The sequence below is a fragment of the Peromyscus eremicus genome, chromosome 4 (assembly GCF_949786415.1).
Source record: "Peromyscus eremicus chromosome 4, PerEre_H2_v1, whole genome shotgun sequence".
Taxonomy (NCBI): domain Eukaryota; kingdom Metazoa; phylum Chordata; class Mammalia; order Rodentia; family Cricetidae; genus Peromyscus; species Peromyscus eremicus.
In genome coordinates, this window is record NC_081419.1 from 110,551,363 (window position 1) to 110,565,684 (window position 14,322).

The 14,322-nt window shown below is 38.7% G+C and overlaps 1 protein-coding gene and 1 long non-coding RNA gene across 6 annotated transcripts in view; one reads left to right on the plus strand and one right to left on the minus strand.

Annotated features, from left to right (window-relative positions):
• LOC131909709 (uncharacterized) overlaps window positions 1-11,617 on the minus strand; it is a 50,435-nt gene extending 38,818 nt beyond the window's left edge. The window contains exons 1-2 of one of the 2 annotated variants that reach the window (XR_009378905.1): window positions 11,447-11,617; window positions 7,750-7,832 (exon numbers count right to left, since the gene is read on the minus strand). This is a non-coding gene — a long non-coding RNA (uncharacterized LOC131909709). The remainder of the gene's footprint in view (window positions 1-7,749; window positions 7,833-11,446) is intronic. The other variant, XR_009378904.1, reaches the window with a different exon arrangement.
• A 25-nt stretch (window positions 11,618-11,642) lies between these two features.
• Ankef1 (ankyrin repeat and EF-hand domain containing 1) overlaps window positions 11,643-14,322 on the plus strand; it is a 37,340-nt gene continuing 34,660 nt past the window's right edge. For all 4 annotated transcript variants that reach the window (XM_059261503.1, XM_059261504.1, XM_059261502.1 and 1 more), the window contains exons 1-2: window positions 11,643-11,931; window positions 13,124-13,294. The gene's annotated coding sequence lies outside the window, so the exon portion shown is untranslated. The remainder of the gene's footprint in view (window positions 11,932-13,123; window positions 13,295-14,322) is intronic.

Sequence of the window (14,322 nt, forward strand, 5' to 3'; positions counted from 1 at the left end):
CCATTTTATTTTTGAATGTATTTTCATTTTCTTAGCATCAAAATTTACAATACTTAGACCCTATAATGAATATATTTCTCAAACCTTTTTTTTCTGTTTTCTGCTTCCAGATCTGACATCAATTACCCCCATGATATTGAACAAACTATTTGGTGTTTCTAACTTAACAATTCTACTGAGTAACGAAGGAACCAAAAAGATTTATTTAGTGTCTTCTCTCTTTTGACTCTACCTTGAATAGCTCTCAGTTTCTACCATGTCCAATTATACCATTTAATTTTATGAATTATGTATAATTGTGTCATGTAGAATTTATAAGAAGTCTGATACTAAAGGAAAGCTGTGAGGCTTAGTGTGACTGTGAATAATTATAGATATAGCCAAATTCAGTGTAGCATTCACAATCATGACATACTCCTCTCTCTTGAAGTTTAACGAAACAATAGTTAGTGAGCAAATTAAATGCAGAATCCCTTGAAGACCATTGAAAAGAGATTTATCTGTGTAAATTCTCAAATTAATCTGTTCTGTATTTTTAACTCATTCCCCTCTCCTGATCTCACTCATGTTTTCTAAAAATCAGTATATAATCACTATGTTAGCGTGAAAGGCTAGTGATGTGATGCTGTCCAAAGCAGAAGCAAACATCTTGTTTTTTAGAAATCCCACAAACTGCAAGACTTTAGTGTTCATCATCTTGTGTGTTCTAGAACAAACCCATGCCTGAACCAGTGCCTTTCAACCCAACACAGTGGTTTTACATCCAGATAAATGCAAAGCCAAAATAAGCACACCCACACCATAAAGACTAGAGGAAGATGTATGACCTACAGGAGGCAAGGAGAGCTTGAGTGTCATTTCCAAAGCAGTGGTAGGGGGTCGTGCATCTGGAAGCATGCTTAATTTAGGAACATATTCGTAAGCCTTCTCAGTTCAAGGTTTTAATTTAAAAAGAAAACATAATAGACACATTGTTGGGTGAGCTTAGCTCAAAGTCACTGAGCACATATGTAAAATGTTAAAATAGTGGAAAGAAATGCCTCCGGGCATGCTCAGCTTGCGTCATGGAGTTTTAGCCAAAAATAAAGGAAAGTATATTTTGAATGTGCGATATCACAGGAGTGTACAACTGAAAGTGCCCGTCCTGCTCAGCCACTAACACCACAAGATAGAAGAAAGAAACAGATGGATCCAGAATTGTACAAGTAGAGTACACAGAAAGCAAGACCACTGGATCCCCATGATTGGGTCAGAAGTCTTACACAGTGGTGGGTTCCAAAGATGATTTTATTTAAGGTGGTGTTATTGTTTATCTCACAGTACCAAAGATATCAGACACGTTCCAACTACTGATGTTATCAAGGTCACTATCCTGAAGCTCACCATGCAGCCTCGTGGTTTTGTTTTTTGTAGTGTTTTAAAACATACCAGGAAAATTGGCCAAGTGCAATACTCTTCCTCCTGTGCTCAGATCTTTCAAAGGACATCCCATCTCAGAGGACAAGCCAGTCTTTTTGGGATCTTGATCTCCAAACACTTCTTGTCCCACATAACTGTCCTACCATACCAAGACACTCAACAAGTTCCAGGAGCGATAACTTCTGGATCACTGATCTGACAGTAGGGCATAAACATTCAGAATATTTGACCTTATTGTACTCTTAGGGGACCTAATTCTTCAATTCTCATCAAAATAGCAGTAATGTGCCCCATCACCCGTAGGGAACCTAATTCTTCAATTCTTATCAAAATCCCAGTAATGTGCCCCATTACTCTTATGTGCTACCTTGGCTTTTCATCTTCTTTAGATCTGTCTCATTAGAAACTAAGAGGAAATTAAGTGTAGGAACCACTCAATGGCTCCCAGGAGTCTGCAATCCCAGCAGAAAGGAGGCGGAAGCAGAAGAATCAAGAGTTCAAAACTAGCCTAGGCTACAAAACAAAACCCTGACTCATAAACATGTTCAGAGTTTAACACAATACACATTACTTGATGGTCTTCCTAAATTATCTGAGAAACATTTTAAAATAATAAAAAAGTGAGAGAATGACAAGGTTTTTTTTTTGAATAGTTGTTTCCTTCTCAAATGCTTCTATCTATAATAATATCTTCATTGGTTTGAACATGAGTTACTTTAAATTTGCAAAAACAGCTCAGAAAAATAAATTTTCACTACAATGATCATTTTGCTGCTTGATGTTAGGCAATGGAACCAATGTCATGGATGTTACTGGTGAAGCTGGACAGGCAGGCCCATGGGGAAAGTGACTGAGAATATGCAAAACCAATCAGATTATCTCCACAGTATTTTCTACCCAAAGCTTAGTTATTTACTAATTTAACAGCATTTGGTATAGCTTTGCTTATGAGAAAAGAAATAAAAATAAATCAATAAGTTCCTAGTCCATAGTTATACCTATATGCAGCCTCTGATTCAAAAGCATTGCTTTAAATAATATAAAATTAAAGAAAAATCAAGTATTTTTACATGGTAGAAACAGAAATCATTACACTAAAAGGGGAAAAGTGTTATAAAGTATGAAAATATAGTGCCTACTTTTATTTATTTAAAAGCCTTCACTGAAGTGAGAATGTTCGTCAAGAATTCTAATTACTTATTTGAATATTTAATATACTTTAATTACTGCAACCAGAGAGAAGCACTAGCTATAAATACATTGAGAATAAATAATAAGCTTGAGATTGGGCAAATATTTAATTTGTTTTGTTTCAGGAAGATCTAATTTTTAAGCAATCTTAATCTTATACTTTTTGTAGGCATATTTTTAAATTCTGGGATGTGTAGCATATAAATTATTTTAGAATTATAGCAATTTATTTTGCTTTTCTTCCCCAGGAATTCTAATAACAAAAATTATTTTCTATAATTGCAGTAAGTTAACAATGAATATTAATTTCACATATGAGCTTAAACGTAATCAAAACATTGTAGTTTTAGTCTACATACATATTGAATAGTAAAAAAAAAGTTGGGAGACCATAGCTATCAATTAATATAGACCTTTCATATTTCAGGTCAACTATAATCTCTGGATGGCTATTCAAACCATATTTACATTATACAGAGTAGATACATAAGTCAAAGATTCATTTAAGTGAATGAGACAATGAAGATGACTATTTGATATGATACCGAAAAGGGGTATTTTTCTTATAGATAAGAGACTTATCTCAAAATTGCTTAAAATATTTTTGGTTGTGAGCCTAGCATTAATGGCTGGATGGATCTAGAAAAAATCATCCTGAGTGAGGTAACCCAGACTCAGAAAGACAAACATGGTATGTACTCACTCATAGGAGGATACTACTAGATGTGGAACAAGGATGACTGGACTGCTACTCACATCACCAGGGAGGCTACCTGGAAAACAGGACCCCAAGAAAGACACGGGGATCGCCCAATGACGGAGAAATGGATGAGATCTACATAAACAGCCTGGACATGAGTGGGGGTAATGAAGGGCGAGGGTCGAGGGAAAGAGAGCTTGGGGGAGCGGGAGATCCCAGCTGGATCAAGAACAGAGAGGGAGAACAAGGAATAGGAGACCATGGTAAATGCAGACCACATGAGAATAAGAAGAAGCAAAGTGCTAGAGAGGCCCACAGAAATCCACAAAGATACCCCCACAATAGACTGCTGGCAGAGACAGCCCGAACTGACCTACTCTGGTGATAGGATGGCCAAACACCCTAATTGTCATGCTAGAAACCCTACCCAATGACTGAGGGAACTGGATGCAGAGATGGCCAGGCCCTGGGTGGAACTCCGGGAGTCCAATTAGTGAAAAAGAGGAGGGTTTATATGAGCAAGAATTGTTGAGACCAAGGTTGGATAAAGCACAGGGACAAATAGCCAAACGAATGGAAACACATAAACTATGAAACAATGGCTGAGTGGCCCCAAAGTGGATCAGGCCCTCTGAATAGGTGAGACAGTTGATTGGCTTGATCTGTTTGGGAGGCATCCAGGCAGTGGGACCTGGTCCTGTGCTCATTGCATGAGTTGGCTGTTTGAAACCTGGGGCTTATGCAGGGACACTTGGCTCAGCCTGGGAGGAGGGGACTGGACCTGCCTGGACTGAGTCTGCCAGGTTGATCTCAATCCTCGGGGAAGGCTTTGCCCTGGAGGAGGTGGGAATGGGGGGTGGGCTGGGGGGGAAAGAGGAGGGAGGGTGGGAGGGGGAGAACAAGGGAATCCGTGGCTGATATGTAGAACTAAATTATATTGTAAAATAAAATAAATTGCTTAAAATATGGGATGTTCAGTTAACTCAAGTTCACTAAAACACAAGTTCTTGGGATTTCCTCTGCTTAGTTTGGGCTGGCAGACTATTGTGCTGAGAGGTTTCATCTCAGGGCCAGAAGATGCTTGCACACTTCCTAATGGGGTGTGACCTAGATTATTCCAGTCAAATCATGGAACTATGGTCATCTTTTCAATAACTAATCCTCATTTTTTATAGCTTCCATTTCCCTTGGTTTTGAAAGAATTAAAAGTTTTAACTTGCAATATATAGTCTATGCTAGGATTTTCTCTCCATGTTATTAAAATAGCAGGCTAATTTAACAGCATTTGGTATAGCTTTGCTTATGAAAAAGTAAATAAAAAAAATCAATAAGTTCCTAGTCCATGGTTATACCTATATGCAGCCTCTGATACAAAAGCATTGCTTTAAATAATATAAAATTAAACAAAAATCAAATATAGTTACATGATAGGAAACAGCAATCATTACATTAAAGGGGATAGATTTTATGAAGTATGAAAATAGTGCTTAAATATTATTTATTTAAAAGTCTTCACTGAACTGAGAATGTTCTTGAAAAAAATTCTAATTACTTATTTGAGTACTATGTTGGTTGGTTTTAATGTCCACTTACCACAAATTAGAATCACCTGAGTAGGGGACCACCAGAAAAATCATCTTGATCACTTTGATGGTTATGTGATGATGATGATATGCACCCCACTGTGAGCAGCAACTTCTGATAGCAGTCCAAGTAAAGGGAGCATGGCAGAAGGAAAATCATCTCAACATTAGCTTGCCTGACCTTCCCTCTTACAACTCTGTTAATCTACTCTATTCCTGCTTCTACTGCTGCTGTTGCTGCTGCTGCTGATGATGGTGATGGTGATGGTGATGATGATGATTCTGTCGATGATATTAGAACAAGCATTTCCAAAATTTCATCTTGAACTAGGGACCAGCAGTTCTCCAGGAACCTTCCAGTTTTTTGTCATTAGATTGAGACTAGTGACAGCCTGCCCTCATAAAAAGACAGTCATTGTGGGACTACTCCCACTGCTGAAGCACTCAGCCTCAAGGACTGAATAACTACTGAGTTCTCAGTTCTCAGGTGTGGTTTTCTTGTTTTTATGGTTAAATTCTTATTAACAGACATTAAATTTTTATTAAATTTTGAGTTACTAAATTTGTTGTATGTTAATCCCATTGATTCTGCTCCCCTAGAGAATCCTAACTAACAGATCAATGAAATCCAAGAAATATCAGTATTAGCATGGAACCCATCAACTTTTCTGATGGATGATCAGTGATGGCATGTTGGTAGAGCAGCTGGACCATGGTGTCCTCTTTTGAGGAAGTCAACAGTTGGTTCTACCAAGGAACTGGGCAGGCAGGGAGAACCAGACATTTAAACAATTACTGATGTGCAAGCTTTAACATAGCTCATGCACATGCGGTTCTAGACTTTATTTTACCTGAGCTAGCACTTCCCATCCAAGCCTACAAACAATAGATTTTTTTGGTTTTTGTTGTTGTGGTTATTTTATTTTTCTTTTTTGTTTTTGTTTTTGTTTTTGCTTTACAGGCTCCTGTTGTTCCATTGCTCCCTTGCCAGACTGGCTCACAGTTTCTACTTATTAGTTAGTCTCAGAGATTCCCTTTGGAAATGCTGAAATTCTTGGGAACCTATTTTTGCGTCCCTCTAAGAGGTTAAAAGAATAAATTGGAAGTGGCTAGCCTTGCTTACTCATCCTGTCTGTTGGCTTAAAACTTGCATGGAGCCTCTTGTCTTTGGTAGTCTTTAGATAAGATGCAGTCGCCATCTCTGAGTTCTGGAATACATGACATATAAATAGTAATTGCCTCTTATCTGGAGATACATGTGCAGACTTCTGTTCTCCTTGAGTGGCCTGATTGTATTTAGGAAGAATACAAGAGCCAAACTGTAACTTCCTCGAACTTTGCCTTCTCCACTCTCCCCTTCCCGACCACATCCTGTTTATATTTCCTGCAGCATGATAGGAAATGGGAGAGAGACAAATCAAGCATTTCATGGCCAATCTTCATGGAGTCTCTCTATGATCACCAGGGCTGTGGGATGATCTTAGAAAGAAAAACCTGACATCTCCAGCATCACTCGTACCTGTATGAACAGGTATCTTCTTGGCCTTCTAGGTCCTCAGAATTAGAATCTACATTTTAACTTAGATCCCCAAATTTCAAAGCACCATCTTGCCAGTTTTTGAGCTCCGTGCTCACAGAAACTAATTAAAATTAAAAAATTAAACAAATTATTAAAATCAAATGTATTCTCAGCTGAAAACCAAATTCTGTACACTAAAAGAGGCTCCTGGTCTCTAGACAAAATTAATAAGGCACTAACCTAAATACATCCTGGTTATTTTCCAAAAACAGAATAACAAAGGGAAAATGTTTCAAATGTTAAGGAAGAAGCAATCATTTACATACAAAATAGAAAGGAAATTTCACCAAATGAGCAAGAAGAGTAAAATACCTACACACTGAAGGGAAATGGGAAGTTTTTGTGGGTAGTAGGTAACATTTAGGGTGCTCAGGCAAAGGACATGACCCCAAAAGTTCAACAACACATACTAAGATACTCATCAGAGTGAAGTAGACGTATTCACAGATTACAAGAATTCAGAGAATCTAGCCTTGAAGTACCCATCTGAGGCAAATCCTGGATATACACCTCTAGTCACAAACAAATGATCCAGACAGAAATGTTCAGGGCTTAAAAATGAACAAAAGAAAAGTATGGCGGGACATGATGACACATACTTGCAATCTCAGTTACTCTGGAGGCTAAGTCATGAGGCTCACATGAACTTAGGGATTAGGCCAGCCTGGATAAGACTGGTTTGTTTGTTGTTTTAAAACAGAGAAGTTCCCAGTGTAAGTTGTTGAATTGGATAGCAAAACCAAGAGCACAGTTCCATACATGATCTATAATCAATTCTTCATCATACTCCAGGGAAGTGAATATGTTACCATTTGTTCTTTAAAAAAAATTATCACCCAAACTTCATGGCTTAAAGCAGCAGAAATCATTTCCCTTGTTTCTATGGACTCAGCTTCTTTCAAAGAGGGGCTGGTTCTGGGCTTCTCCTGCTGGGATTCAAGATGGTGGCTTCAGACTGGAGACATGGAACAGTGAGACTGCAGCTGAAGGATTTACTTCCTGGGTGTCTAGGCCATGGCTGTTGGCTGGAGGCTTCAGTTCCTCCCTGGCCTCATATCAATATTCCCAGAGTTAGAAGCCATCGTGTCTCTTGTGCCCTCATTTTTGATGTCTCACTGTCTGTTCCACTACATTATACTTATTAGAAACCAGATGTGTTGAGTGTGAAATGGAAGGGATTTGAGCTGTGTGTTTCTCAGTGGAGAATTAGGAGATAATATAAATAATCCGCATCACCACAATATTATCACTATTTTCAGGGGAGCACAAATTTTTACCTTTCCACACATTTACACAGACAACCAGAAATGTTTCTGGAATAGCCAGACTTGAGTACTGAAGCCCATCACCATGACTCTACCTGAAAACAGAAGAGGAGCTATAATAGACCAAAGTCGGTATTCAGATGTGCCTGGAAACAACAACAGATAAAGTAAAACTTCTTAGCAAAGAAGAGTGTGATAAAACATTCTTATTACCGAAGATTTAATATATTATGAATTGAACAGATTTAAAAAGTAGTCAAATACAGAGGAAAATGGAATAATATAATGAAGTTGATTAAATGCATTAATTTCATTTCCCAGATAATATACTTTTATGTCCTTTTATGAATTATTTCTTAAAGTCAGTTAATAGTTCCACTATCTGATCATAATATAGCAAATTAAATTATTTCCAAATGATCAACAGTTTAATTAATTGAAAATTAAGCAACATACTCCATCTTGGCATTGAGGAGAGCACAGTAATATTTCAATTCTTTATGAAGCAATTAAAAGACTACTTAATACTAAAACCAAGAGACATGAGTGAAAATATGTTCAAGGAAAAACATATATCCTTTAGGGCCTACATTAATAAAGTGTGTTAGAGATAAAACAGTTTCTAGCCTAAAATTAGTGAGTAAAAAACATATAAAATGAATGGTGCTATTATGAGATATTAAAGGAAAATAGCTAAATTCAAAACAACAAAGTACATTGGAAAAGATATGTCATAAAAGTGCCTTCTTTGGAAGGCTCTATAAAGCAGAACAGCCTTTGTGATTCAGATTAAAGAGAAAAGCTGACCTATAATCAAGAAAGTAAAAGACATGACCATATCATCTGAGAAGCTACAGGAATTATAAAATGAACCACCAGTCATATGCCAGTCCATTTGAAAACTTGCATAAACTATTATAAATTACTAGCACTAATCTTTCTTGTAAGTAAAAACCCCAAATAGGTAAGTGCAAGAACTTGGAATTGTGATTAAAAGTGTACCCTTAGAAATGCAGACCGGAATATTCTGTCCATCTTCAAGTGATAAGTAATCCTACTTGATCTAAGTATTTCAGAATTCAGAAAAAGAGAAAAGCCTCAGGAATAGATGAGACTATTCAGAAGAATCAAGACACAAGCTGAGAAAAATGTGCTCAGCAAGAGCTTCCAAGGTATTTATTCCCCTCATGAGATCCTAAAATAGCTTTTCTCTAAGCTAGAGAAAGTGTAGATTCTGATCTGGATATAATTATGCACAGATTGCTCATATTCTAAATGAATCATTCTTCAGCCCTCATTCAAGACATGGCTCAGAATTGCTGCAATTAAAAGCGAAGGTGAGCCTCAGATGGAGGAATGAAGTGGTGTTTTATGTTGTCGACCAATTTATTTCTGACTTCAAAATCATTGGACATGTTTTTATTTATCATTTGAAAAGATACAATGTATCTGTCATTGACATGTGATTTACTTGTACAACAAACATTTTTAAATCCCTGTGCAGGACGCCCTGACAGCAGCCTTTGCCATCACACAGAGGCACATCCCGAAACAGGGGGAGCTTTGAGGCAAGGATGGACTTTAGAAGAGACAGACAGTTTTGTAAAGAACTGTGAAAAGAAGACAGCAACAGTAAAACACCTTTGACAGCTTTACCTCAATCCTATGTCAACATACATTTAAAACTCAACACGGTTTATTTCTAATAATATACCATCACCCACAGGCATGCCTTATAAGTTAACTAACAGGTTAGGGACTATCTACTGAAGGTTTACCTTCCAGGCCAACAAATAAAAATTTCCAAGCTTCTGGTAACAAAGCAGCTTATCTATGGAGATTTAATGACACTTTTTATAAACATGTATGAAGTAATTCAATAAAAGACTTTTATTAACCAAATGTTTGGGGACATGTCTGAGACTATATAGTATTTATTTTCATTTAAATTAAAAATAGTTTTAATTTAAAGATAAAATATTATACTCATCACCAGATAAAGATAGAACAAGTTAGGCTAATGGACGTCTTAGCCAGGGCTCTGTTTTACATTCATACTTTATGTTGGTAGAACCTAAGTGTTAGATTCTGTCAGCTTCCAGTCAGTAGTTCTGATGGACTTACTAATCTGTTCCCTTCCATCTTCTAAATGTGAATCCTCCAACATGTACCATATTTACAATTTCATGGATTTCAGAATTAAACCAGGATACCACTGACATCAACTGTCACCAAAATAAGAAAAACACGTTATCATTTTCTTGATATTATATGTAATCTATGTCCCAGAAGTTTCACTGCTAACATACACCCTAGAGAAAATTTTGCACTTACTTTTCTAAAAACTATGAGTATACATGGTCCTAGAAGCTTTGCTTTAATGGCAAATACTGAAAATACACTGAATATCCACCAATAGTACTGCTGACTTAAAAGGAGCATGGAATAATACAAGCATGCAACTGTTAAATAAAGTGTGTGTGTGTGTGTGTGTGTGTGTGTGTGTGTGTGTGTGTAGTGGTTGTTGTTCTTGGCACAGGGTCTCATGAAACTCAAACTGGCCTTAAAGTTGCTATAAGGCCTGGACTCCAGCCTCGGGCCCTTAAAGAGCACAGGAGTCACAGATACAAGCATACACACCATAGCAGCTATTTTCTCCATTTCATTACAATTTATAAACACGTGATTCCATTCTAAACACCATGATTCAGGGAACCATTCACAGGAAGCAACACAGTCCTGGATGCTAGGGAACATTAAATATAAAGTTCAAAGGGCAGGAGGGTACAGTATCAGGAAGAAACACAGAGGTGACCAGTGGTAAAACCTGATTTTTATATTCCTGCCTTTGACTCTCTACTCCTTCCTCTCTTCCTTTCTTTTTCATTCCTTTTCCCAGTTTTCTTTTTCCTTAGTCACGTTGCACTTCATGTTCTTCATACTATCATACTATCTGTATATCATTTAGTATTTTTGTGTGAAATAGTCCTTAAAGCAGTATTTCTGTGGTAGATAAGAAGGGTTGGGTATCAGGAACTATTAGACTTTAGAAACTTCTTCAAATTATTTAATTTTTTTTTTTCGAGACAGGGTTTCTCTGTATAGCTTTGCGCCTTTCCTGGAACTCACTTGGTAGTCCAGGCTGGCCTCGAACTCACAGAGATCCGCCTGGCTCTGCCTCCCAAGTGCTGGGATTAAAGGCGTGCGCCACCACCGCCCGGCCAAATTATTTAATTTTAACCATGAAAGTTTGGGCTGGAGTTATGAGTCAGTGGTTAAGAGCACCTTACTGTTCTTGCAGAAGACCGGTGAGCTTGGTTCCCGGCACCCACATGGCGACTCACAGCCTTTTGTAGCTCCAGTTCCAGGAAATGCTTCACGCTGTTCTGACCTCTGCAGGCACTGTCCACACATAGTTACTTATAGGCCCACAGGAAAACACTCATGCACATAAAATAAAAACAAATATATATTTTTTTAAATATAGGTTTTTCATTCACCTTAAACAAAGTTTCAAAATTTGCCTCCAAAATGGTGTGTGTGCGTGGCGGGGGCGGGGGAGGGCGCTCTGAAATAAAGTTATTTCCATTTGTGTATAAATAGTTTTAGGAATGTATGAGCAAAAAAATCATTTTTCGTTTGTTTGCATTTTTCACTTTTACTTAATATTACTCAGTAAACTATTGTGTATTTAATTATTACTATTTACCACACGCAGCTTCACTTTTCTATTTGTTGACTGAGGGCAGGAGGTGGGCGAACAGAATGGAAGGGTGCAGTCCTGGTGCCCCACCCCCGGGATTCAGGTTTAGGAGCATCCTAGCTGGAGCTAAACCACCTCTGCCGCCCACGGTGGGCGGGGCCTAGGGCAAGCTCCACCCTGTGGCGTACCTGAGTGGTTGCCCTGGCAGCAGGCTGCGTGGGTGAAGCTCACAGTGGGCCCAGCCTGGCGGCTGCAGCTCGCCCCCTATGATCACCTGGTCGCACGCTGGCGGACACACACACACACTCTTGGCTGCTGCCTGCGCGCAGGCTGGCCTGCTCTGCCCGAAGGGACACCATTCAATACTGGGGCCTAAGGCCTTGGCTCGGGCCAGTCCCAGGCGACAGAGAACAGGGGCCCGAGGCCCTCACAAGACCAGGGACGCAGTTACTCTGAGAGATCCCGCTTCTGATTGCCTCTAGGACGAGAAGGTGAGATTGATACCCTACCCTTTGCTGTGAAATGACATCTCTACTTGCCCTTCTCATTCCTGGATTTTTCTGGGATTCAAAACTGAAGGCAACGGAGAAAAACCCACAAATGTACACCGTTGTCTATGGGTGGGCTGAAACAAAACCCACAGAGTTGGTGATTATTTGTAGCCAGCCTGCCCTGAAGGACTTGTCTAAGTATTTTGCAAGAATTCACATTTCCTTTTGAGTTAGCCCCCAAAAGTGACAACTTTTGTGTATCCCCAGTTCACAGATGAAGTCACTGAAAACAGACTAGTCTAGTTAACCTGTCCAAGTATGCAACCAATGGGTGAAACGGATGCAGAAGAGTAGATTCCCCTCTCCTACGCTCCTCTGTCAAGTGTGGCTTCATCCATTTTTCTAATGCACCACCCATACTGTGGACCTTGTGGAGAATTTAAAGGTCTCTGCATCTCCCCATGAGAAGAAAATGTTTCTGAAAAATCATCTGAAAGCATACAGGAGAAGGGAGGAATGGAAAGGGGGTGGGTATTTTATATAATTTAAGAATATTCAAACTCCAAATAAAGGACTCAAGACAAGACACTGTAATTACATGCCACTGTCTTCCAGCCCAGAGACTGACTAGGGACCTGCTGAACCCATTATCAGAGCTTGATTGAATCATGATGTCAGTTTTTTGTGGTTTGTGTTTGCGGGGAATATTTTTTCATTTAATGAATGGAATCAGACAATATCAAAGTGTCTGACTGTGGAGTCCCTGTCCTCACAAATAAAGCAGGTTTGATTCAGTATAATCAATAAACTAGCAGTATTTTGTCTTATTCCATACGTATGTGTCTATATGTGTAGTATAACACTACTCCACAAGTGAGTTATGAATACATCTGAAATGTGTGTCAGTAAGCCATGCTGGAAAGGCAGATGGGTGATGGACCCAGGGTTTACTCAAAGTCTGTTTGTACAAAAGTTTAAACAAACTCCATTTTCTGGTTTCCTAGTCCACCATATCTTAGAGATAGACTAGAAGGGGAGAGAAGGCCTACCGGAAGGAAGCAGGACGTCCGTTTCTCAGTTATATGGTGGCTGATATCTCAGCAGGAAAGGGGAGAAGGGCAGAAGAGTGAGGACAAGAAACGGCTTGGCCTTCTGGATTTGGTATTGATGGTTGCTCTTGACTCCATTTCAGCTGCCCTGTAACTGCTGAACACCTCATAACCCACCGCGGACCTGGATCAGACATCTCCCCTGACGTCTCGAAAGTGGATATCAGCTTGTCTATCCTTTCAGTATGCCGAAGGGCTCTCTACTCTGCCTGACCAATGTGGAGCCCACCATGAGCAGCCCATTTCAGATACAGGTATCTAGTGGCTCAAACCAGAACCCTGGGTGTTTTCTTTCATGCTTCCTCTTCAGTTCTTTTAACTTGAAGCTGTTAAGCATTGAGAAAGTACTCATTAAATACCTCCTGTAATTCAGGTTCTAGGGCATAGAGAAATAACAGTATTATAAATCTTATGTTCCATGATGACCAGATTCTAATGGAAAAGACACACAAATTAAATATATTTCTCTCTTCTTTTTTTTTTTTTCTCTCAAGACAGAGTTTCTCTGTGTAGCACTGGCTGTCCTGGAATTTACTCTGTAGATCAGGCTGGCAAATTTAATATTTGCTCATTTCATTATATAGCCAAAATGTGAGAAGGACTACAAATACATAATAGATTCAAGTTCAGGGTATGTATATTAGAATATTAGAATGTGTCTGCACTTTACTTCGAATTGCATCAAAAACTGAGCTTAATCAGTGGATAAAGGGATGGGTAGATATGAAATCAATCAAGTATTGGTAATCTTATTGGTAGCCCCTAGGTGGTGAGTGTTTGGGCATTGAACACACAATTTGCATTTTTAGAAAATCATCCTAAAACTTTTGGTGTCAAAAGCGTGTTATGATTTTATCTGATCTACATTTTAAAAGGACTTTTTTCTTTAAGTTGTCTAAAGAATGGAACGTATAGATCTGTTAGAGAAGTACTTAGACAAGGTGGAAGTCTGGCAATGATTTGGCTTAGGACACTAGTGCAGGGTCGATGTCAAGATATACACTGGTGGCAGAGGTCATGAGATTTGCTGTTAGGTGTTGAGTGGGGTTGTATATGAAGAAGAAAAACAATGAGACGTAACTCTAGTGGTTTAATCTGAGTATGTTATGGCTGTTGGTACCATTATCAGAAATGGGAAGAAGTGGAGAAGGTCAAGGTAGTATTATACATTCTGCAATGGCCACATTTCTTTGTAAAAGTAATTTCTTCTTTGGGAATTTCATACATATACAGAATATATTATGACTATCCACCCTCCATTTCCCCGCTTCAGTTACCCCTA